The 25095-nt window shown below is 46.6% G+C and overlaps 1 protein-coding gene across 1 annotated transcript in view; it reads right to left on the bottom strand.

The window, feature by feature from the left end:
- LPP (LIM domain containing preferred translocation partner in lipoma) overlaps nt 1-25095 on the bottom strand; it is a 316293-nt gene that overhangs the window by 262236 nt on the left and 28962 nt on the right. Inside the window, exon 3 of the mRNA XM_014945829.1 lies at nt 6674-6773. The gene's annotated coding sequence lies outside the window, so the exon portion shown is untranslated. The remainder of the gene's footprint in view (nt 1-6673; nt 6774-25095) is intronic.

Below are 25095 nucleotides of genomic sequence, written 5' to 3'. Positions count from 1 at the left end.
CATGGTCTTCCCCCCTTCACAAGGGGAAATCAATGTAGGACCTGTGCCACTGTAATGCATACTCTGGCTCTTGGCTGAGTGCTCATAAAGACCCTCTCCCAGAAACCTCATTGCTCCACTACCTTGACACCAGACTACAGCCTCCAAAGCCCTCTGTAAGGTTCTTTCTTCTTGACCAAAATGCACACCACCATCCATTGGGATCACACCAGACCACCACCAGGCCATGACATGCCCTGAGCAACCTCACCTGCTTTGAGCCAGGGGAGGCATGAGAGACCTACAAGATCCTTCCTACCTAAACTGTTGGAGGACTATAGAACTCAGGACACGTGGAACTCACCACATGGAAATACCCTCAATCACATCAACACCCCAGGAAAGCGTGCTTCCCTGACCACAGCAGAAAACATGCACCATACCTAGCTACAAGGCTAGATGCAAGTAGAAGATGTTCAGGCAGCTAATGTATTGGACGCTACTAAAGCCAGATGAACAGAGCCAGAAGGAGTGATAATGGGGACCCACAGGACTGTGCAGGAACCTGCTTGTTCTTGGGGGAGCAGCAACAAGTCCCCATTCCTGGAAATGACCACCAAGGCAGGGAGAGCATATTTCAACTGCATTTCAAATCATAGCCAAGTTTCCACTGAGCACAAAGTTCCCGAGAAGTTTAGCTCTCCAACAGTTGGTTGCTGTGTGTTCCATCTTCCCAGGAACATCACCAAACTCTCTGGTTGACAGAAAGTCTAAACACCATGCAGTACTAGGCAGTTTCGTGAGAGTGAGCTGTGCACCAACACAAAAACTCACAACTCAAGAATCTGAAACACACAGTTTATCTCTGAAGAATAGCATGGGGTTTTGTACCCCAAAAAATAGGATCTGAAACAACCAGCTCCTGTCAAATTTCACGTATTCGCAGAAGAGGGTGTTTGTGAAGAGGACCCCACAAGCACATCACTTCCCTAATATGTGCCCAGTTTAGTTTCACCTGTTTCCATGCTCTCCCTTCCCAATTCCTACAACCTGCTTGCACATCCTGTTTCACTATGAACACAAGCTTCTGCCCTAGGGCAATGCTGCCTTCACTTCTCCTCATGGGGTAAGGTTAGATAACAGTCAAATTGGGTGGAAAAAAACCCCCAACAAGTTTAGCCCTCTTGCTCATCCAGGCCGCGAGCCCCATCAAGCCATTGCCAGGGGTGTGGCAGCTTTTCACCATGGGTGTTGCACACCACCAAGATGGCAAACAGTGACAGGTCCACCATTAGTCACTCATCAGGAAGATGGTAGAGCAACCCCTTGAAACACAGTACAATGCACAGGAGGTCCCCCAGAACAAGGGAGAATGAGGAAAGCACATGACAGTTTCAGTGATGGGAAGAACAGGGATGCTGGAGGTGAGCAGGTATCTGGGGAACAGCAAGGACAACCAAAGGTGGTAATCTGAAGCAGTCAAGCAGAAGCTGAAGGGTGTGGAGGAGCCAACTCCAGCAAACCGGGGTCTAAAAACACCAACAAAGGAATCATACAGAAAAGGGGACACTTTTCTCTCAAGAAAATATGACACATTGCATGTCCCTGTCAGCTGTCACCTTAGAGGACTGCAAAAGACTCAGGTCTGTATTTACCCACAAGCAATCACAAAAACGGTCTTCCTCTCACCAAATGCTTGTGCTTGTCTTGATAAACCTCTTCTTTTGAGGACTTCTACTACTGTTTAAAATTCACTTCTTTATTTACAAGGTACAACTTTGCATTTTAAATGCACATAGAAAATTTGCCCCCCAAATGCTTTTTGTCGAAAATTAAAATACACGTGTAATCTTGTCACACTGGCAAGAGGGATTTTCTACGTGTATGTGCACACACGTGTGTATAGGCACAAGCAGGTGCATGCACACAAACACAGGCACATTCACACCTCTACTGCAGAGTTTCTGGAAAAGGACTGTTCCCCTGCGTGTCCTTAAAGGGAGAACAGAAACAAGGGGACACAGCCACAGTGTCACACAGCCACGCTGCACTCCTCTGCTCCAACCTCAAAGACAACCAGCACCGAGAGCAAAGTCTCATCTTCGCACGGGTCCTGTCTGGTTTCTCCCCTCGTCTGTGGGCACTGGTGGGGCACAAGGCTGGGGCCACCCCTGTCCTCGCACTGCTCTGGTGACAGTGCTGTCGGTCACAGAGGGGGAGGATGGTGTCTTCAGAGCCTGGGACGCGGTGAGGAGATTTTAAAAGGGCGCTCGAGACAGCATCAGGACTTACTGATACTGTTCTGCTGAGTTACTAACATCGCAACCCCGTCCAGACCGGGGCTTGTTTCATTATCTCGTCTTCCCACCTCAAGTGAATTTGCTGAGCAATTTTAAGAAACAGAGAAAAAGGCTATGACCAATTTTCAGGCCGCCTGATTTAGCCATTAAAAAAAGTAAGAAAAAAACCCTACAATGTTTCCCTCTTGTTTTTCTAAATAAAAATAATGTATAGCCCTAACTTGATCATAAATATGCTCAAAAGCTGTCCTTAAGTAAAAGCTTTTGATAACAAATTGCCTGTGCTAACTGCTATTTTACTGTTGAATTTTTTATTGTTGCTTAAGCACTGCAATTATGCTAATAAGCCTGAGAGGATGGTACACTAAAGCATTGAATGTGACAGATATAATACTCAATAAAATGTTAATCTTACCTGAAAATTGGAATCAAACAGCCTTATTAGTATTTATGGATATGGCATCTCCAACATGTTTCTTAAGAGGAATATATATATGCAAAAGATATTTCCAAATATACCCTGCTATTTCTCATACCTCCATACGATTTAATTCAAGGTGGCTATTACCCCTGCTGCTAATTGCCAGTCCCTTTTGGAATAAGAAAAAAGACTGTCGGTGTCTGGGGCATGAAAAACCCTGATGCGTACTGTAGGGCTTATTTTTTCCCTTTGGCAGCTGCCCATGGGGACGGGGACACCGCTCCCCAACTGATGGCAGGGACACGGGGCTCAGGAGGGTGCAGGAGCACACAGCAAAGGCACCGCTCTCTTTTTGCCACGCTCCATCATCTATTTTCCCCTTTATCTCTAACTTGACGTGCGAGGCAGGCAAATCCAGCAAAGGGTTAGGTTATTTACAGGTGCTGGAGAAACAGCTTTTGGATTTTAAGATGGGACTAAACATGGATTTATTTATTTTATTTTTAAACTTCTCAGCTGATGCTGACGAGAAACCAGACCCATCTGTTTCGCTGCGAGTTACGGCGTTGCAGAGCTGGACGCCGAGCCGCTGGGCTGTCGCAGGGGATTTGTCACCGAGGTGCCACATGACTTCCCACAAGTCGCATTGCATTTTGCACCGTTATTTCACCACCCAGTCCAAGTCTGATTTCTCAATTGATGGCATAATTTTTTCAGGGAACAAGCTGCCTTTTACCACATGTAGCCTTTTTTTTTTTTTTTGGTGAAACCTATGGGTCTCAGACCCAACCTTGGGGCTCCACTACCCTGCACTTTCACAGAATCATAGAATCATATGGGGTTGGAAGGGACATCTGGAGATCATCTAGTCCAACCCCACTGCCGGAGCGGGTCTACCTACAGCACGTTGCACAGGAGCTTGTCCAGGCGTGTGTTGAATGTCTCCAGAGAAGGAGGCTCCACCACCCCCCTGGGCAGCCTGTTCCAGTGCTCTACCACTCTCACATTAAATAACTTCCTCCTTATGTTTAGGTGGAACTTCTTATACTCAAATTTGTGCCCATTTCCTCTTGTCCTGTCACTGGGCACCACCGAGAAAAGACCAGCACCACTGAGAAAAGACCAGCTTTTCCTGTGGGTAAAGCAAGGGGCTTTCAACAGCTTCACCTCATAATATCATAACCTCAGAAGAGCCATGTGTTTCTGACAAACTATAGTTACATCCATGCCCAGGGGTCTATAGAGAGACTATTTCTACACAACGGACTGGTGTGGGTTTCAAACACTGCAGGTTAATGCTTAAATAGCAGCTGCTGGCTTCCTACTTCAGTCCTCATGCTGCTCTCACCCACAGAAGTCAATTCTGCTGTCAGGACTGCAGAAACATCCATAATCAGCATTATACCTTCTGACAGACAAGCAAGATTCTCACCGCTGGACGCTGCAAACCTCCTTGTTGGCAAGCGTCAGGTGGGAGACATCTAGGAACTGTTTCGATGAATAGTCACAGCGGGGAAAACCCAACCAGCTGCCCACCAGAGTCTGGGATTCCCAAAGTGCTCAAAGATCGCAACGAGAACCTCCAGGGCACAGCTCACAACACACCGGGACACGCTGGGACCTTCTCAACTACGCAACGCACGCTGGCTTGCACTCCGACTGCATGGATGGAGCACATGGATGGAAACGGGACACTTTGCTGGAGACAGCTTAGAGCAGCTCCACAAAACCTTGCCTGCAGGTGTAAGCAAGGAGCACAGCATTAGGAAAAAAAAAAAATAATTCAGTTGCAAAATCAAAGAAAAGTACTAGTTTACTGAGCTTGCACCTCGGAGAGCCGGGAGATGTGCCCAGGGCTCCTCTGCCCCAAGTTAACCCCAGCACGGAATGCCAGACACCAAATTTTCTTGTGCAGCCAGCAAGTTAACCAGGCACATAGCTGTGATGTGCTGCGGGACCATAAGGCAACCACTCCCATCAAGGTGGCAGGACTCGCCTCTGCCATGTTAAGTGAGTCTTGTCATTATTTTCAACCCTGCAGGGAAATCTAAATTGAACTTTGGCATATAGGCTTCTTTTGCTAAGCAGCAACACTTGAATGTTAACTCTGGTCCTGACAGGCATATTTATGGAGTATTCTTTGCAAATAATCTTACCCTGACCAGTCCGAAAGGTCAGAATCATAAAAAATAATAATAACAACAATAAAAAAAGCACAAGGCTGGAAAACCATCACTGCCATTGGCACAACCTCTCAACTTATTAACTGTCCTTGCAACAAGGTGAACTGCAAGGTCTCGGATTTATTTGATTGATTGAGATCAAAAGATGAGGGGGCACACAGTAAATTGTATCTTTCCATGAACGCATTTTGCTTTCAAGATTTGAGCAGATAGTTGCAGGAACTGAAAAGCTCAAGAGGAAGAAGAAAAAAAAAAAGAGGAAAAAAAACATGTACAAAGGTGACTTCAGAAAGGCATCCCCTTATTTCTCTCTTGACACCATCTGCATTTTGTATTTCTTAGAGCTATTTGAAAGTTTCTTCCCCATTCCTGTGCCCCTGCGACACAACAGCTTATCTCTGCTAAACAGAAAATGATAACGAACAAGAAGACACTAGTATAACTCCAGGGGAGACATCAGCATTTGCTGACATTAAGGATGAAAGGTAAATATTAGAGAAACCAAAAGAATCCCAAACAAAGTCCAACAGGAGATTGAAGAATTTCCCATTGAAGTTCAGAAGCCTTATGAGACAGGACAGATATCTCACTATCCTTCTTAATCGGACGAAGGAAGATGAAGCACCTGAACCTTGTGTTCCTCTCATGATGATGGCTCAAAGGCTGCCTGAGCCCAGGCTACATTTGTCATCTGCAGCTCCCAAGGGAGCGAGAGAGAAGGGAGAAGCAAGGGAACTAAACGAGCAGCCATCTTCAGGACATAATTTCAAGACCCAGCTGGTGAGCCAGCATTTTTAAACAGAGAAAAAGCCTGCTGCGTTCGCTGTCAAGACAGGACAAAGAAACACAATAGAGAACAGGAACAGAAGAACAAGAACAGAAAAATGAAACTCTCCTCCATTTCATCAGCCCCTAGAAACAGAGAGGAAAAGTAATCATTTGGTTCCTTTCTCTGTGTCCCACATGATATTCGTATTTTGTTCAATATACCTGTACCTGTGCACTGTGTTCTCATGTCACAATAAAGAGATGAGGTTACCCAGCAAAGAGTTAAGAGGAAAGCCTTCACATGGATTACAGAAGCAACCCAAACTGCCAGAAACTCACTGCAAAAGAACCAGAATTGATACAACCTCCTGTTTTTATCACAAGTTTACATTACATGCCAACAACAGAGGATTAAACTCCTTTACCGTGAGCTTACAAAGAACATGGAACAAAGGTGCTGAGCATCAGAGTCAACTGCTGTTGCATCAAAGCTCATCATGAGACCAGGCAGCTCCTTCTGCACAGATACACTCAGCTTTGTCTTTCACCTTATCAGTTTTGAATAAAGTTAAGATACAAATTTCACACATTCCCATTTCTAACTATCACTGGGTTAAGGAGGACTCTCCAGAAGTCATCTAGTCCATTCCTCCACCACATGGAGGGATCAGTTCTCCTAAAAGCATGTCTGCTAGAGTTTTTCCAACTTGTTCTTAAACCTTTGCAAAGACTGAAACTGCCTAAGCTCCTCGGGCAATCCACTCCAGCGCTCAGCTATTCTTAATGCAGGAGATCATTTACTAATGTCTCATCTAAATTTCTTTTGCTGCAACTTAAGCTCATAATTTGTCTTTCTTACAGTAGGCAGATTTACAGTTTATGCCTTCTCCCCACAACAAGTTCACCATTTCCAAAATTTACAAGCTGAGGCACCAGTATGACTTGCTCTCTCTCCTCCATTCTCCTTCTGCTCAAAGCACGTTCTTAATCTTGTGTCTCTGCATGTGTATTTCTTTTCTTACCCTGGGAGAACAGGCAGCTAGGATATCACAAGGCTGTTTCAAGAGAAGATGCTCACATCCAAAGGCTGATGCATTCAGGCACACCCAGTTATAAAGTACTCTGTAACAAGAAAAAGAAAAGATTTGTCTTTAGGACGGGAGGCAGAGGGTCTAGTAGTAAGGAAAACCCAACAACTCTGAACTGCAATTTCTTCCACCCCATTATTTAACATTCAAACGGATCTTCAAAAGCAACATCAATGACTGTAGATACACATCATGCGCCACCACTCAAACTTGGCCACATTTTTTCTGACAACCACCATAAGGGTTTGATAAATCTGTGTTCTAGGAAACAAAGTGCTCACTGACTTTGCAGAAAGTTTTGCCAAGCTATAAGCAATACCCAGCACACATCAAAATCAGATGGCTCCTACTCCAAAGCTTTATTCACTGTGACAGAGGACAAATCTTAATGTTGCCACCAGCGACTTTATTTACAGCATCACTGAAACCAACAGAGGCAAGGCTTCTAAGTTGACTTTGAGATGCGAGTGCATGTAATTATGGCATAGACCCAGAGGAGAGAAATCAGGCCTGATGAAAGATTAAGTAACTTTTGTGTTCACAACATAGTCCTTACCTCCTGATCTTCGGTATGTTCTACCCACCAAAAAAGAAATCTCTCCTGAACCCAAGGTGACAACAAGGAAAGAAAGGATTTACATGAGCAGCGTTTGGAAACACAGAGGAGAGCTCTGAATAACAAAAACATTCCAAATTTCATGAGAGAGAACAAGCAACAGGGGAGAGTGGCAATAATACATTTGCCATCGTACTTTTGGAGGCTCTTAGAAAATGAGCTAGATGGTAGCAGGCAGTTTGCTACAGCAGCACCTTTCACCAGTGGATCATCTTTTGCAGCCCATCTCATCTAAATTCCTGTCTCCCCTTAGAGAGGCTGCTGCTAGTCTCAAAGGATCGGGTGGCTTTGTAAGAAATCTGCCTTTTCCGAGAGCTGAAGCCAAGAAATACTCAATTTGATGTGAAAATAAGATGCTTGTTGCGCATCTAAGGATGTGCCAATGCGACTACTCATTGTCTTCTCTCTTACATGTACCATTCATCTGACTTTTTGCTACCATTCATGCCTTTTGCTACTCCACTTTGTCCATTTCCAAGTTTCCACTTGGGATGCTTGTGTTTTTTTTTCCTTTTGCAAGCCTTCTCAGCCACCCTGGGCTTCTGCTTTCCTTGATCATTTCCACTCTTATCAATGTCAAACACTTACATCCGGCCCAACTGTTGTCAGCACAGGAACGTGACACACTCCTATTTAGCACAGGTTTGATAAAAGAAGTGCTGTTTCCAAGACTAAGGAGGAATACCTGCACAATAATGTCCCTGCAGCAGCACACAATAGCTGAGAAGACTGAGCAATAAATCCCTGTTACTGAAGATGAAAAACTCCAAGTAATCTCAAAATATATGCTGACCAAGTAATAGAAGAGTTTAAATGCATGTACATCTTTAAGGGCAAAAGGAGCTCCAAGGACTTCAGGGAGATCATCTGCTGCATCAGACAGGTTAATTCCCAAAACGCTAGTGAGATAAGGGTGTTTAGCAAGGGATGGAACTACGAGGAGCGTGCTTCCACCAAGAAAATACACCCCTTTCTACAGCCGAATTACAACAGCTGTTGAAAACCATGGAGTAGCATTGAATGGCAGCCCAGGACCGGGAGCCAAGAAGACTACCACATGCAACTGAAACTGCCAAGGGATTAAGTTAGGTCAAATGTAATTACACAAACTGGAACCTGGCCAGGGTACTGGCTGGTTTAAGAAAATTAAAAGAGGTGTTCAAAAGTTTCAGAGATGGAGTCCTCCTCCTGTTAATTATTTGGTGAGTCAGTCACTGAAGTCTCAGTACTCTGGGAGGCTGTCTGAAAAAGGGGAAAAAATGAGGCATAAACTTGAAAGGCATTAGAAGCGATTAGCAAAAGCCTTTGTTCTCCATGGCAATCCTTGCTGCACTAGTGCGTGAAAGCCTTTCATGTTCATGCTGAAAAGTGGCCTTAGTTCCTTTGATACTTCTGGGAGGAAGCGTTTAAATTTACAAATATCCCACTGTCAGAAGTTACAGACAACAGTTGAGGAACTTCTGCATATCCCAGCCAGGTCATGCCTGGCTCTAAAGCCAGCTCTCAGGCAGGCAGTGCTCCTGCTGAAGCGAGGAACGCAAGCAAGGATGCATAGAAGCTCACTGAGACCTGGAGTAACATCTACTCTACTTGCTAGTAGTGTACAAAAGCCAGGTCATGTGGAAAAGGAGGTTGCAACCACGTGGGACAGTGGCCTTCTTACCTTCATTCAGTTTTAGGAAGATGGAGAGCATTTTATGGCAGGCAATTGTAAGGAGACCAGAAAGGATGCTTCGTGGTCTGGCAGCTGAGTACCACTTTGAAAGATTAGATCCTGTTTATGCCTCTGCCATAAACCTCCTGAATGATAAGAGGAAGATCACATATATCAAACTTTCTCCAGATATTTATTGCTGTGCCTTTTCTGGCTAACTAAAGACACAGAGAGACCACATCCAGAAGAGACAAGAAGTAGCAGTCATGGATTGAGATTCTCAGTTCAATTTCTGATTGAGACTTGTACTACAGCCATGTACAGTGCTACAAAACATGAAGTGTTCTGAAAAAACAGGCCTTGTAAGTCTCAGTTTTGGCACCTGAAAGTAGTAGATGCCTCTGCTACCTCTGCATCTGAAAGTCATCATTAGAGATACACTCATTACTGTCTTTGAAGCAGTTGGATGTGACAGTAAAAGCAGTATGGAATTGGAGATTAACCTTTTTGGGTAGCTTACTCAGTGAAATTTTCAGATGATACACATTAAATAAACCAATTTTTGACTGATGTGAAAAACAGAAAGATTAAATAACTACCTTCTCAACAAGTGCCATACACCAGGCGTGTTGAGTGACATGGTTTCCTTTCGAAGCGACAGCAGGTGAACACACAACCGAAGGCTCTGCCATATTGATTTCATGCACTTCGGGGTGTTTTTTTCCCCCTTTTCAGAAAACAAGCCAGGAAAAGGCAGACACTTCACAGCACAGATTGGTGCAATTTGTGCTAATGGCCAAAGTGTAGATGCAAGCAGCAGCTCGCTTCTCTTCGTGTGGAACAGTCAACGGGGCAAAGTTCTGGTGGGACAATTGCTACCATGGCGCACCTTGCGTAGCCCAGCAACACCTCCTCCAACACACGGCTTCGTGACAAGCAGGGCAAAAACCAGGAGCACGGGAGAAAATCTGTGATGTCTTGCAAAAGTGTGCAAAAAACAGGGACAAGCAACTGTGGAAAAAGGCTGCAGTCTCTGCTGACCACACGCAAGCTGTTGCTTTTCCAAAGTGTAGTCAAACACTCTTCCAGATAGCAAAACCCCAAGTGCCCTAAATCCCTCATCCCTGGCACTCCTCTGACGAGGCAAGTCACTCCTTTGGAGTCCTCAGGCACCACAGAGACGGCAAGGTTTCTTTTATCAATAGGAGCAAAATAATACTGCTGTTCTTCCCATTCTTCCCAAACACCTTCCAACCAGCCTCCTCTGAAGCAGCTCCACTGCTTTAAGCCAGAACGACCCGCAAAAAAGAGGTTCCAACAGAAGCGGAGACCTAGCGTGGAAAACCAGAGTGAAACTGGTACAAGCCAGAGAAGACTGTAAGCAGCAGTTTTATAATGCTTTTTGAGTTTAAAATATTCAGCAAGGTCAACACAGAGCATGTAGTTATCTCCAGGCCTGTATACGCCCCAGGCTATACGCACCGACAGCAGGATGCTGACGATGCAGCCACCTCGGCCAGGCTGGTCTCTGCAGCAGAGCCACCAGCAGCTCTTGGCCTCAAGCACCCTAATTAGCAAAAGGTGGAGAGGAAACTTAACGACAGTATCATTACCGTGCACAGGGTCACCCCTCATTCCTTCTCCTCGAGTTGAGATGAAAAGCCCATGCATCCCTTTTGCAAGGGGAAGCCCTCACAGTGCTCCCCAATGCACCCCAGCACCAGAGACACATGCACCAATGCGACATACACCACAAATAATAATTGTCTTAGCATGACCACACACACCAGGGCCAGCCCATGCAGCAAAGGCTGGGGACAGCAGGGCAGCCTGAAGGGCTTCATGCTGAAGAGGGACCTGCTACCAAGAGGAGAAGGTGGACGATGTGGCCAGAGTGTGAGGGGGAGGTCTCCCTGCAGTGATTAACTAATATCTATAATGGCCTCTAGTGTCTGAAACAAAGCACAAGGAAATGGCACGGAAAGGACTAATGCCAAGCAGTAACAAAGACAGAGTCAGGGCTGTTGCTCAAATAAGAAATTGCTTTTGCCTAGGTTATTTGTTGTTAAAAATAAAAGTTTCCGCATGCAAGGACATCCTATTTGCTGTATTAAATTAAAGGGATGATTCAAGAGGGAGCAGCTTTCGGTAGGCAGGGGGGGGAAATCAATTTCAGGTTGCTACGGACAACTGGGCTGTCTCCTGTAAAACTAAATCGGATTCAGCTCTACCAACCTGAACGCTAAACATTCCCTGAAATACAAGACACACACGCTCTCCAAATAAATAAATACAATAAAACAGTCTTGTGTCATCTCCTGGCTTTATTTTTGCTGAACTAGGGACGTGCTCAAACCTGCTAATTACTGCAAAACACAGGGCTGAAGTTTTGGCTCAGCTGTGGCTTTCTGACTGCCAGTTCAACGCCGACCGCTGCCTTACAGGGGAAAAGACATTTAATGGTAGGGTGGCATTTGGCAAAATGAACCAGAGCGGTGCCCAGACCCACCTCGCTCTGGGCCCTTTTATGTGCTGTGGGCTTGCAGCAGGACCTAAAACAATGTTCTGCTGATCCAGGCTCCTGCAAAGCTCAGCCAGCAGGGGCCGGAGAAAGCTCAGCCTGGGCCCTTCAAGCCTGTCCTGGCTGATGCTGGATGGAGGCAGTTTAACCTGCCCTCGGTCCTTGAATAGCCTGAACAGAAACAACATTCTCCACCCGAGCAGCTGACCTGTGGTCACAGCAGCCAGGTAGGAACCTCGCATGGAGGGGCTGCTGGGTACAACACGATGGCCATGATCCGACAGCTGTCCTCTCCCCATGCCTTGCGCTGGAATAATTTCAAACAGGTTTTAAGCACCATCCCCACTCCCCGCAGAAAGCAAAGGCATGTGGGCACAGGGCTGCTTCACCTGTGGGACATTCTCCTCCAGCACAGCCTCCATCACCAGCCCAGAGCTGAGAGACCCCCAAGTCCCCACACCCCCCTGAGCCAGCAGAGTAGGGAGCGATGGCAGCCCTGGGAGCCTCACCACCCCTCTGTGCTAGGCATGTTAATCCCTGTGGTCCTCGGGAGCCCAGGGGAACTGGGAGCTTGGGAGAGATGATTAAGAAAGCAGAGGCAGAATTTGGCAAGGATCAGAGCCACCGGTCAGGAGCTGTACCTCCAAACTTCAAAGCCCTGGTCAGAAAGGAAGAAGCAGAGGTGATGAGGCACCGAATTTTGTACCCTTCCCCAACAGCTGTTAAGCAACCGAATAAATCCATCCAGATCAACCCCTCCCGTCAAGGCAACAGGAAACATTCCCATCCCACGACACTGTGAGTCTTGATTTTATGGAGCAGTTGATGTTTTTCCAATGAAACGTACCATTAAAATATAAGATTTTATTAGCAAAATCAATGATGTGTTCAGAGACAGTCCCTCATGGCTTTTAAAAAAAAATCTATGAATAATTATAAAACTGATAGCAATAGAGAACACTGTGCAATTATTACAGCTGTTTTACAGGATTCTAATAATGATGGCCCCTACTTCTGGTAAGACACCTTAAGGCAGTACCACAAAAAAATATAAATAAAGGAAAAGCAACACAAGCCCAGCATTCCCCTGCACTTACAGGGTGCAAACATGTTGCCTGCTTTGGTTTATTGAATTACCTTTTATTTTTTTTTCCCCCCAGCAAGAAGGTAACAGTCTGGAAACAAAAACACCACAACATTTACAGAAATATTTACCAGTCACCTCTCTCTTTCTCCTTCACCACTAGTTCCAGTGTGTTTTGTTGCACTAGAAAAGTAACTGGGGGAGATTTACTCCCATTTAACCCTCACAGAGGTGGATGTGAGAGAGGGAGGCTGTGACCTTTCAGCACCCACAAAATGCATGATGGCCCTTAGCCATGCACACAGACCAGGCATCAGGAGCATCTGAAAACCTTCTGCAAGCAATACATCCTCTGGGGACACAGGAGTGGAGTCCTGACAACCATTTTCCCCAACAGGCTCACTGCTTTCCCACAACATGCAGCCACAATGCCCGACGCAGCTCCCTCCCAACGTTTCGTCCAGCCCCAGCTGTGGCAAACAGGACAGCTGGATCTGCCCATCTCCAGGAGGAAGCCAGACGCACACAGGAACCCAACTGCAAGTCCAGCACCCCAAGTAATCACTATCCTCACCTCCCACAGGACATCATGAGCATACCCAATCCTCCCAGCCTGCCAGTCTCCTGTTCTCACCTGGTAGCCATCGTCCATATCAATACCATTGTGAAGAGCTCAGACCGTCAAGAAATGTAGGCGTTCCAAACCCAACACTCACTGACCAACTTCTCAGGGAGCTCTGGGTAATGCACAAGGAGCACCATTAAGTCCCAGGAACTGCAGAGCCCTCAAGAATGCGCGTATGTGAAGTGTTGCCAAAAAACGACACCTGTCAGTTCCACCCCAAATGTTCTGCCTTGCACCCATAGCTACCGATTTGCAAGAGCCTATTTTTCCTCTGAGTGGACCTTAAAGTCTCTGTACTCCACCTGGTTTTAAACAACCTTCAGATGCACGTGGGGATGGATGAGGCAAGAGTAACAAGAATACTCAACAGATGTTTTCATTAGCATAAATTTGCCATTCATTCGTCTTTCTTCTACCATCAAACTCCTCTATTATCCTCACTGGCTAATTTACAGTGCTTGTTGCAAAGTACAGTCTCTGAGAACAGAGACAGCACGGACTTGATAACGTAGAAGTTCAAAGAGCTGAGCCACGCATGACCTGTAAGCAGATTGTTGCTATTTCCTTGCACGTATAAAAGGGCTTTGCCTTCATGCAATGCTGGAACTTGTCATCATGAAACACCCTCCTATTACAACATGGCCCAGAGGAGCTACTATTTTGGGTCCTAATAACGTGCTTGGTTTTACAGGAAAGCAAGAAGGCAAGTAACATGGAACAACCCAGCTGTCAAGTAGAGAAACAGATGGGATCCTCACAAAGCTACACAGATTGCCTTAGTCAAGTGCTGTCACAGCCCATCCTCGAGATGGGAAAGCACGGTGCAGGAGCTAGATGAAAGGAGCTTGTGAAATTAAGCAGCATCATCACCTCTACAAGGCCTGCAAAGAGACAATAGAGAATTGCTTTCCAGGCACTCTGATCCCAAGGCAATAAAACATGACTCAAAGTTGTTAGGCTGTTTTTTCCCCTACTAGAAATGCCTTTTGGCTGAGTGACAATTGCTCCATCCTCCCACCTGCCTGTCCCCACGAAACGCAGACAGCATCCATGGAAAGATGCACCAGGAAGCACAGGTCACGTCCATGGTCTTGGAGCAGCTCTCCCTTCGGAAGCGAGCACAAACAAGGCTGGCTGGAGGTGTCCCTGCCAGCGTGGCCCCAGGTGCTGGCAGGCAGGCAGGCTGCCCGTGCACAGGCAGCACCGTGATTCACTCCGCTGTGGCGCCTAGTCCACAATTTGGCTTCCCAGCAATCTAGGAAACCACAACACCTGCCATGGTGGTTCAGCTCCTGTGTCGTTGAAGGACATGTCTTTGCATACCGTGAGTCAGCGGCAAACCAGGAGAGGTGATGGACTGGCCTGACCTTCCTCATTTGAACCCTTGAGAGGATGCTAAACCCAAGCTAGCAAACCAGTGCTTCGGAAACCCGGCACGCTTGGAGATACCAGGGCCCATATCTGATAAGTCCATGGTCTGTGCTTCATACCTACAGTTTGAGCCTGGACTAGAGCAGCCCCCGAGAGCAGCCGGCCATTCAGGCCCGCAGTTATTCAAGCAACAAAGGCTCAGGCAGAGGGAAGGCTGAAGCCAGATTATGAATGAAGAACCAAGATCAATTCCCTTACCTACCTTCTGCCTCTCATGAACTGGAAGACGCTATTCAGGGAAAATATAATTTAAAGGCAGAGGCTAATGATGAATCAGATTGATTTTTAGGACAGGAAAATAGATGTAATTGCAGTCTACCTGCTTGCAGCTTGACAGGAGTCATAGGGAGTTTCAGGACAACCTGGCCTCCTCTCCCCTTCCTCATCCCAGCCCCTTTCCCTCCTCTGTCCCTCCTCCTAAGAAACAAAAAAACCCTCACAGAAAAAAAAAGTTCCCTTACACCAGACAATTAAGCGCTGCCAGGAGTCAGCTCAATGCTGGCTTCCCTCTCCCTGCTAAACAGCACAGAGCCTCGATTAATGGATGTGCAGAGGGTCCACTTTCTGGAGAAAAGCAAATTCCGAGCGTGCAGCTGGGAGGAATGCATCGTATGTCTGGTATTCACGCTGCGCCCTCTTTTCCTCTCCCTTTTTTTGGCCGTATAAGGAGCTGCACACAGCAGGCTGGGCCGGGGAGCGCGGCGCGGCCTGCTCAGCGCCGCCAGACTCTTCCGACTTTGTTTGCCTTTACTGGAAATCCAATCAATCCATCTAGGAAAAAGGCTTCCATGCACACAACACGGAGCATGGGGTTCAGCCATCACGCTCCTGAGATGCAGGATGAAAAGAGGAGCAAGCTGACCTCGACCAGCCCAGCACGGGCTCCTGCAGAGATGCCTGCACACGTGCATACGCACAGGCATAAATTTTCTTAATTATATTGGAGGCGAGCAGGGTGCTAACTTAAAAATGGGAGACAATTACAGCTACAGTCCTAAAGGGCAGTTTCTCAGGTTAGCAGAGCTCAAGTCATATCTGCACAGGCAATAAAAGGCAACCTGGCCGTCAGCGCACGTACCTGGGGCTGGGGAGGGTTACGTGCCCTCAGCCACAGAAAAATACGTCCTTTCTAACACACACAGGTTATAAACAGGAGTGTGGGACCGTGCTTTAGAGAAGCAAATTGCTGGGAATTTTTCCTGAAGTCCTGACAGTCTCTAAGTTAAAGACTATTGCAGCAATTTCAGCAGCAGACTGGGATTTCCATACCCAGGATGGAATTGCAATATTACATTCTAAAAAATAAAGCCTTTTTGTCATTGCTGCTTCTGCTGTAAACAACAGACTATTCCTGTGGGCACCCAGGACTTTGCAGGAGCAAAAAGGAAAAGAGAAAAGCATGCTCGTCCACCAAAGGCAGGAAATCCTGGATCACAAATATCCATGAAGAACCCGCATCAACTCCCCTTCCTCAGCCCTGTTCAGCACGGGAAGGGCAGCTCTCATTTCATCCTGCAGAGTAAAGTGGTGACAACAACCACAGGGGTGGGGAGACAAACGTGGGATCAATCGTCATCAGAGCACACGGCAAACAGCCCCAGGAAAGAAGGAAGCCCACAGACAGGCTACCAACATCTGGACTGTCTCCAATTCAATCCTGCCTCTCCTCTCATAAAGAAGACCTGAAAAGATCTGCACGACCACCTATGCTGTTTCTTACCCTCGGCTACTTCAGAGCAATGTACACCTGGCTGTGGAAAGCAGACAGAAATCAGGGTCCCAAGCATGGTCACACTAGAGCTGGCCAGGCAGAAGATGGGGAACCTTAAAGAAATCAGCAACTTGATCCATTTCCCCAAGGGTGTTGTCTTCAACCCAGGCTGGTTCTCGCTACCTTGAAGGATGATGCAAATCCTCCATAACTGGCAGGTTGGAAGTCTTCTGCCCCAGATACCATCTCATTCCAGTGTTCAAAATATAAAGATTGACTTAATGGTGAGGCAGGAGGTTTAATCTTGCTCTCAATTTTATTTTGTTCTTTTGCCAATAGTCGTTAGCACTGGGATAATTCTTCACACACACAGAAGCATCCAGTCTGCCTTTGGGTCTGAGGTCACTGGCCTCAAGAGCCTCCTCTAGCAACAAGCCCTGTGCTCCAAATTACAGGCTGGATGACAGAGTTTTTTGCATTTTGTTTTTTGGGGTTTTTTTTTGTTTTTTTACCAGCTTCCAGATTCGCATTTTTCAGCTTTGACTGACCACTGTAGGTGTCTGTCTATCGGGACAAGGAGAACAGACACACTAAAGCTGCCTCCCCGCTTACAGACAGGACAAACTCAAAGCTTTCAGTCCCTCTGCAAACACATTTAGAGGGCAGGACGCTGCCTAGGCAGAAGCCGGAGGCTCCCCAGCAGCACCCTGCTAACTAAGCCCGACGGGTGCTGCTCCATTGGGTGACAATACCAGCCATCAGAGGCCCCCACAACTGGTCCCAAGACTACAGCAGCAGGCAGCAGATTATGAGCAACCCGAACCCACCCAACCACCCTGTCCTGTCTTCTGGCCTCTGCCAAACTTGGTAAATCCCATCCCCTGCTCAACACCAGCACCTTTGGGCTGTGATTCCCCATTACTACCCTCTCCTTGGAGGTCCAGTCCCACCTCCTGCAGATGCCTGCTCTCAACCCTCCACCTGTGCAGCTGCCTGCACTGGGGAATGGGAAGGACATCAGCCAGAAATCTCTTTGTGGTATCCAAATACAGTCTTCAGCCTTCCATTTGGAGACAGGGATGCTCTGAAGCACCCTGAAGCAAGTGGAATGACTTGGATGAAAACACACGGTTGAAACTCAACTGGGGAGGGGAAGATTTCTAGCCTCATTAATAACAGCCTGAAATTAAAAGCAGAGCTTGTAGTACAGCTGCAATTCCAGCTACCCCGCTGCTTGTGTTAACAGTGTGGCTTTATTATGGTCAGGGATTAAAAACAGCTCCAACAATTAAATGAGGGAGAAAAAAAAAAAAACAACCAACCAAAAATGACCAAGCAAAAGAACCACCAACAACGAAAATCAGTAAAATAAAAAATTACTGTGGGCTGGAATGATTAGCAAAAAGAAGTTGTGTGTAAGGAGCAAGAGTGAATGCTTCCTCCCCCGCTGCCAACAGGCCCCCACATGCCCCCCGCCAAGTGTATTTGTCCCCTACCCACGGGAAGCCACACGGTGCCCTGTGGCTCAGCACCAGCCACCGTCTGTCCCCGGTGGGATGTCACCTCCCTTCCCAGAGTACGTGCTCTGCAACCACCCTGCTCCAAGCGGATGTCTTGGAAACCTTCCTTGCTCACACTGCCTAAATGCTACGGCATTAAGAAAAAGAAAAAAAGACTTGCAATAAATTACTAATACGCCTTGAACTTCTTAGGAGGCACTAGTCCTCGCTGAGTAACCAGAGAAGGTCCCGGAGGCGAGAGGTGGGAAAGATCAGCAGACAAGAGCTGAGCAGAAGCATGCCTGCATTTCTTGGAGGTGAGCTGGTTGCCCAATGGTTCCTGAGAAGGCAATTACCCTGCCTGACCCGCTGCCTGTCCACAGCAGCCCTGCCACCAGCTGGGATGAGGAGCAGTGGGAAGCCTCAGTTGGTTGTGTCTCATTGCCTTTGAGGGCTTGGTCTATAATGCTGAGATTTGAACCTGCTTTCTCTTCTTTATAAGAATTAATAGCAATAAATTGATGAGAAAGAGGAGAACGACCTCCTTTCCCCTCTTTCCCAATACAACCATGCCCCGCTTTCTTTTCAAGCACTGGCAGCTCACCAACAGGCCCAATCTCTGCAGCCAAACCACCAACTAGGCGCAGGTTCAGCAATCAGCTGGGCTGCAAATCCAGCCCTTCCCAGGGGGAGAGACCCAGGGGGAGAGACCTCCACAGGAACAGCTTTGGGGACCAGGGGTTATGCAGGGACCTCAAAAGCCCCGGGAAGCAGTTTGCAAAACTCCTGTGTGAGCCGGAGGGAAAATAAAAATACATTAAAAAGTAAAGAATCACCTCCATGCACACACAGGAGCCAACAAACAGAATGGGAGGTGGCAAAAGAGACACTCAAAGCTGTTTCTCCAGGTCTCCAAGGATGACTGATTCTTCACACCCCAAAATCCTGACGAGGGGCAGTCCCAAGCCCAGGGAGGAGAGCCCTGAGGAGCAGCCCACCCTGATGCCCATGTGGGACCTCCCACCATCTCAGCACGAACAGCAGAACTCAATGCTCCCCTCCGGTTTTGGGGGACACAGAGGCAGGAAGTCCATATTCAGCAAGACATGATCTTTCACCCTTTGATTTTACCATCACTACTATGAAAGCTGTTTTTAAGCTTGGCACCTTTCATCTCCAACAAGATGCAATAAAAGCCAAAGGTCGCATTTCCAGGGAAATCACTTCTGTTCACTGCAAAGCTACTGGGCATTATGAGTCCTTTACAGGCCAAAAAAACAAACAAACAAAAAAAAACAAACAAAAAAATCACACGCAAGGCTCACACCTGCTTTTTCTCACAGTGTTTCTCTTCTCCACCGTCACAAGTTTCTAGTCCAGTTGCCCAGAAGCTTGGGTTTTCTTTTACTTCTTTTACTTACTGTTGCTTTTGCCTTTGAACAACAAAAGAAAGCGAGTGTGGCCACAGCACTGCGGGAAGGCAAAGATCTCCTCTCGGCCAAACATAGACACACTTACAGCTCTTCCACCACTGCAGAAGGTTTGGCCTTTAAATCAACCAGAGCTACCTTCTTAGCACTATGTGGATATAAACCAAATGACCAGATTCATAGAAATATGCTCTGGGCAACAAATTTCTGCAGCTACCACAAAGCTGTGATGCTCCAGAGCCAACCTCCCAACACAATGGTAGTCATCTGCACCCAAGACAACAAACTCAGGCTCCTCCAGTGGTTTCCCATGGGGCCAGACAGGAAAGATTTAGTTCTCATGGCTGCAACACCCCAGCAGTAAAAGCGACACTGGGAGCACCCAACACATCTGAGCCCCGTCCTGCTCCAGGACAGATACAGAACTGCTTTCCGTAAGGGATCAAAGCTCCCTTACCAGGGATGTGACTATTTGTTGACAGAAAAAAGTCATTTTCATTTTTGGAAACAGATTGGTGGATTCAGGTAAGTTTTCATTGCTGTAATGAAGGACGATGTTGTCCAACCCAAACGAAGAAGATCCATCGGTCTATGACAATGCATGTGTCTAGACAGCTGCTCTCAAAAAGCCTGCCAAGAACATTTTACACTATTCATTTTCATAAGCTCAGAAACTCCAAGCCAGGCAGTGCAAACCCTTTATAATTCCCTCCACTGTAGGGCTACAAAGGCCTGCAACAGAATCATACTTGAAGCTGTGTCTGCAGAAATATCACAGCTAAGGTGGCAAATCCCCAGCACCACGTCCAGAGCGGTTTGATAGCACAAGAAAACCAAACCTCCTTTTTTTTTTCCCAGCAGGTCTCCGCTATTTCGAAAACATTTAAATTAAAACTAATAAACCTCACAATACACTTTCTCAGACACCAGAGCACTTTCTAAATACCAAGGTGACTGCAACCAAAAGTCACCGTGGCTTGACAAATTTGGGTGAAGTGACTTCTCGGTGGTTTCAGCTGAAGGGCTTTGCCTTGCGTTTGCAGCAGGCTGGGAGCACACACAGTTGCCGCAGCTCAGCCAACATTCAGCTGTGATAACACACCACCTCCCTGCAGCCTCACAGCCCCACAAAGGGAAGCATTATCCCCATTTTGCAGACAGGAGAAATGGAAGCTCAAGAACAACAAACCACCAAAATAAAAAAAAAATAAAAACAACACCAAAACCAGAAAAACAAGCAAACAAAAAAAAACTCCAAAAAACCCACCACAACAAAACTAAGTCCAAGAGGTGAAGTTTGGAGTCGCAGTGCCCCATCACACTCACTCCTGAATGGAAAGCAACAGGATGCTTGAAGGATGTGGGATGGTGGCTGCACCAAGTACAGCCCAGTAGGAGGTAAATGGGTCTGGTGCTTAGGGAAAGCACACAGGACAAGGAGGAGCTGAGTAAGTGCCAACCACCAAGAAAGATGCTGTGGCCATAAGGCACATGGCAAAGAGTAGCCCTTCTGAAGGAGGAGACCTCACAGTGGAGCAAGTAAAGGGATCGAGGAAGTGCAGGGCAGTAACTGGTCCTCAGGCCCACCAGCCAGTCCCTGGAAAGTCTCAGCGCATTGCAATCAATCATGCTTTTAACCAGACCACTTGTAACCTTTATCAGGGCAGAACCAACAGGGTGTCACCCAGCTACTCGCCAACAGGAGGTGAAGCCCATGGCGTGTCTCTTCTAGAAACAGCCAAAATGCACTGCAAAGGACACCTGGATGACTTAGATCCTGTCCTTACAAGTAGATGCCACAGTCTTTATCCTACATTGGACAACTGCATTGAGAAAGACTCCCTTTCTTGCCCCAGAACTTGTGACACTCCATCCCTGCACAAGCAGATGTGGAACAATGCTTTGGCTGATGTCAAACAGGGCTGCTCCTTCTCCTAAAAGCCTTGCTTCCAGGTCCAGTAGAAGAATTCCCAAATGGCCAAAATAAGACAAGTGCTGAACACCACCTTCCCTTAGAGACTTTGCTAACAAACATCTGAGTGAAATCAAGATGGGCCACTTGTGTATGCTCCTCCTAAAATGTATTCAGTTCAAATCCACTCCTCCTTTATCTTCTCTGACACAAGTCTATATTTCCGTGTTAACAGCTGAAGTGCTGCTGACACCCTGAGGAAGAGGGTGATCCCCTTCCTGAGCTTCAAATTCTCAGTGAAATAACCAGCTGCAGCTCAGGGTGGAAATCAACATTGGGACCAGTAGCCCTCATGAACTAAAACAGCTCTAGAATGTGATTTAGTTATTGGAATTTATCAGGTTAAACATGCTAATGTATTGAACCCACCAAGGACTTAAAACTTCATGCCCATGGAATGCAAGAATTAGTTCATTAAAAATGTCATAACACACTTACAATGAACTATTGGTGCATTTCCAGAGAGGGACATTTAGGAACCAAGAGCAGCAGTAGGTTGTCACTACAGTCAAGGAATGATCTCAGCTTTGCCCCATTTTCCAGCCTATCACAGACACATGCTTCCAAGAACCCAAGTCTTTCCTCATTAAACAAGGCAACAACTATCCTTCTGGGGTGACACCACAAGCTTTGTTTTTTGTTCTAATTTTAGCATGTGTAAGCCATGAGGAGCTAAGGGAATCCATGAGCTGCTGCTTCTCAGAGACCAGACTCTCCTGACCAGCACCTCTCAGTGGTTCAAAAATAGTCTATGGTCCTCCTTCTAGATTGACAATTCCACTTTTGCACTAGTCCTCTCATAGAAATAAATGGACATCTGATGCAAAAAACCACACGTATCGGTACAGCTAGGAGATGTCAGCATTGTGCTGACACACATCATGTGTGAAGAAAAAAAGCACTGAGATGCTGTCCTCCTCTTGGTAAAGTGCCATTGGTATTAGTGGGACTTGAAATGGATTTTAAATATTAACTTACAACTTAGTACAGGAGATCATCCAGGCACATTCACAGAGGCAAGCATCCTGCTTAGGGTAACCTGATGTTGGAAGCTTTTGCTCAGGCCAACACTGGAGAGAAGACTCTATCAAAAAAGCACCCAACATCATTGCTGGTCTTGGCAGGGTTGGATTTACTACTGCGAGGACTAGAAAGAGGATCTGTGTAGTCTGGAGGCCAGAGGTCCAAAAGGCAAGCCAAAAAGTAACTTGCTCCCTTTCCTAACAAACTGTGTTTTCAACTGGAAGTTGCTTGGCAGCCTTCCTACCAGAGGATGCAGCAGGTCAAGACAAGGGTACATTCCCGGCCAGGCTGAGCGGGGACACGAAACACAAGAACAGACAGCATTTTGCAAACATGGGCTGAAACAGCAGGAGGACTGCATCTGCTGGGCCCTCTTGGACAGCAAGGGACGCTGCTGGCCAGGGCTGCTGGGCTCCAGAAAGCACTGACCTGCAGTAGAGCAAGGATGGGATGAGTACCGAGGCATGTAGAAAAGTAGCCAAGGCAAGTCTTCAGGCACCCAGCTGCACCACACCTGCCTGGCAAACACCTTTGGTTTCTCTTTTGTGTGAAAATTAAACACCGTGGCATTTTATAAGAAAAATGTCACTTAAACGCCTTATTAAAGGTAATTTCCTCTCCCACCCCTTTTTTCATTAGCAACGCTCAAGCATTCATCAAATGATCCTGTTATTTCCAGGCAAAACGTTAGTCTTCTTGTGAAGAACCTACATATTAGCACCGTCTATTGTTATAAATGTAAAAAGTTCTACCAAAAAAATCAATTCAGAAGCAAAGTGTCCCATCCACCTGAATGGGAATTTACTTAAATAAACCTCACACACAGGGAAACCCATAAGTGCTTTGGGAACAATGCTCATAGGGGGAAAAGATGCAGAAATAACCACATTAGTTTTCCCTTCTAGGCATTAGCTTTTCACTTAAATATTATACAATGCACCTGCTTATTATTCTTATTACACAATATAGCATTCAAACCTATGCTGCAAGCATCCCACTCATCACAAAAAGACTTCAGGAAGGAAAAAAAAATGACATTAAAGGAAAGTAATCTATAGTAGCACATTACACCGCACCAATTTCAAGCAGACTGTCATTCTGATCACACCAGATGGCATTTCGACTCCAACAGTATCCTTCAGTGAAACATCCTTGTTACGGCATTTTTCTTGCTACGCAGAGCCCTTTTGAAATGAGTGGTACAAATTCTCTTAGTCATTTCAAAAGGACTGCGTTGCTCAGAACGCTTTAACTTTTCACATCAGCTTTTCCAATAATTTGCAAAGCAAAGATGGCCTGTTTTGGCCTTACTAAGGAAAGAATTAAAAGTAAATAAATCAGCACCTGTCTTGGGAAGGACCTACAGAACAGAGCTGTGCATCCCCAACTCAAGGGAGCATTATCTGCCATTGCAGATCCAGGCCAACTCAGAAAATCACTTAAGTACATGATTAACTTCAATATGCGCTTAAGTTGCTTTGACGTCCGTAGGACTTAAGCATATACTTCCTGCTCTCCTGTACAGAAATACTCCCTTAAACCAGATCCTGTTCTGTAGGGATGCTGTGTACACACACACACACACACACACACACACACACACACACACACACACGTGCAGCTCATGCCCTCAAGAAAGCTCTGGCTCCTTGGCCTTGCTTCAAACCAGACCACCTTAATTTTGCACCCACCTGTGGACCAAAAGGTTTCACCCAGAGCTTTAAATAACCACCACTCTGACACCCAGAAGTGCTTTACCTGGGACAGGGACTATATTATGAAGGGTCAGCTTGAGGTTTCGGACTTGGTAAATGGCACAAAGACACTACAACACACCACAGGTGCAGATCTGTCCAAGAAGAGAAGGTCAACCTGGGCCCAGTTGTGTCTGCTCTGGACCACGCTGTGGACCAGCCTTGGGCTGTGCACACACAGCAGGTACTGGGACAACCTTTCACTGGTCCCTTCTGAGCCACCACTTTGCCTAGTGGGGTATGGGTGATGGCTCAAAACGTCACAGAGTTCTGTCCACATGTACAAAGACAGACCCACAACCAAGAAGCCTCTTGGCTTCAAATGGGACACTACATTTCAACGCCTCTCCAGCTACCCATGTGGAAGTCAGCATTTCGTCCCAGTCCTTTACAACACTTCTTCACTGTGCATCTGCAACTGCTAAACTGGTCTTCCAGATATCTGGGGTCTTCTGTGGCCCAGGAGATCAACATAAAGCAGACACTAGAAAAACAGACCTATCAGGACTCCATCGCATCCCTCCTTCCCAGGCCTCTCACCGACAAACTCAGTGGGGTCTTGGATTCCCAGTTCCCCTGTGCCACGGAGGAGAGAGGTTATGGCATGGTGCTGCAGCCAGTGGCTTGCAAAGGACTACAATTACTGCCCACATCACACCCACAGCCACCACCATGCAAACCCAACATACCCCCCCCCCTGCAGTGCAGCGTGGCCTCCCATAGGCAACTGCAGAGCAAAGAACAAGGAAGGATGCTAAAAGTAACAGAAAGCAAGTCTTTAGTCCTGCCCAGCAAGGTGGGCCGAAGGACTACAGCAATGACCAAAAGGCACCTGAACCAGCTGTACCATCTAGGAGCTCACGCATTTCAAAATGGAACCTCAGCCAAAAAAAAAAAAAAAAAAAAAAAAGAAAAGAAAAGAAAAGAAAAGAAAACACCACCGCCCCCCCCTAAACACACAACAACCACCAAACCAAAACCATCACCCACCCACACAACATCCCACCACAAACCAATAATCTTGGGCACTGGAGCG

Source organism: Calidris pugnax, unplaced genomic scaffold, assembly GCF_001431845.1.
Source record: "Calidris pugnax isolate Ruff unplaced genomic scaffold, ASM143184v1 scaffold111, whole genome shotgun sequence".
Classification (NCBI taxonomy): domain Eukaryota; kingdom Metazoa; phylum Chordata; class Aves; order Charadriiformes; family Scolopacidae; genus Calidris; species Calidris pugnax.
Note: the sequence above shows the minus strand (reverse complement) of the source record. Positions and strands in the feature narration are given on the sequence as shown.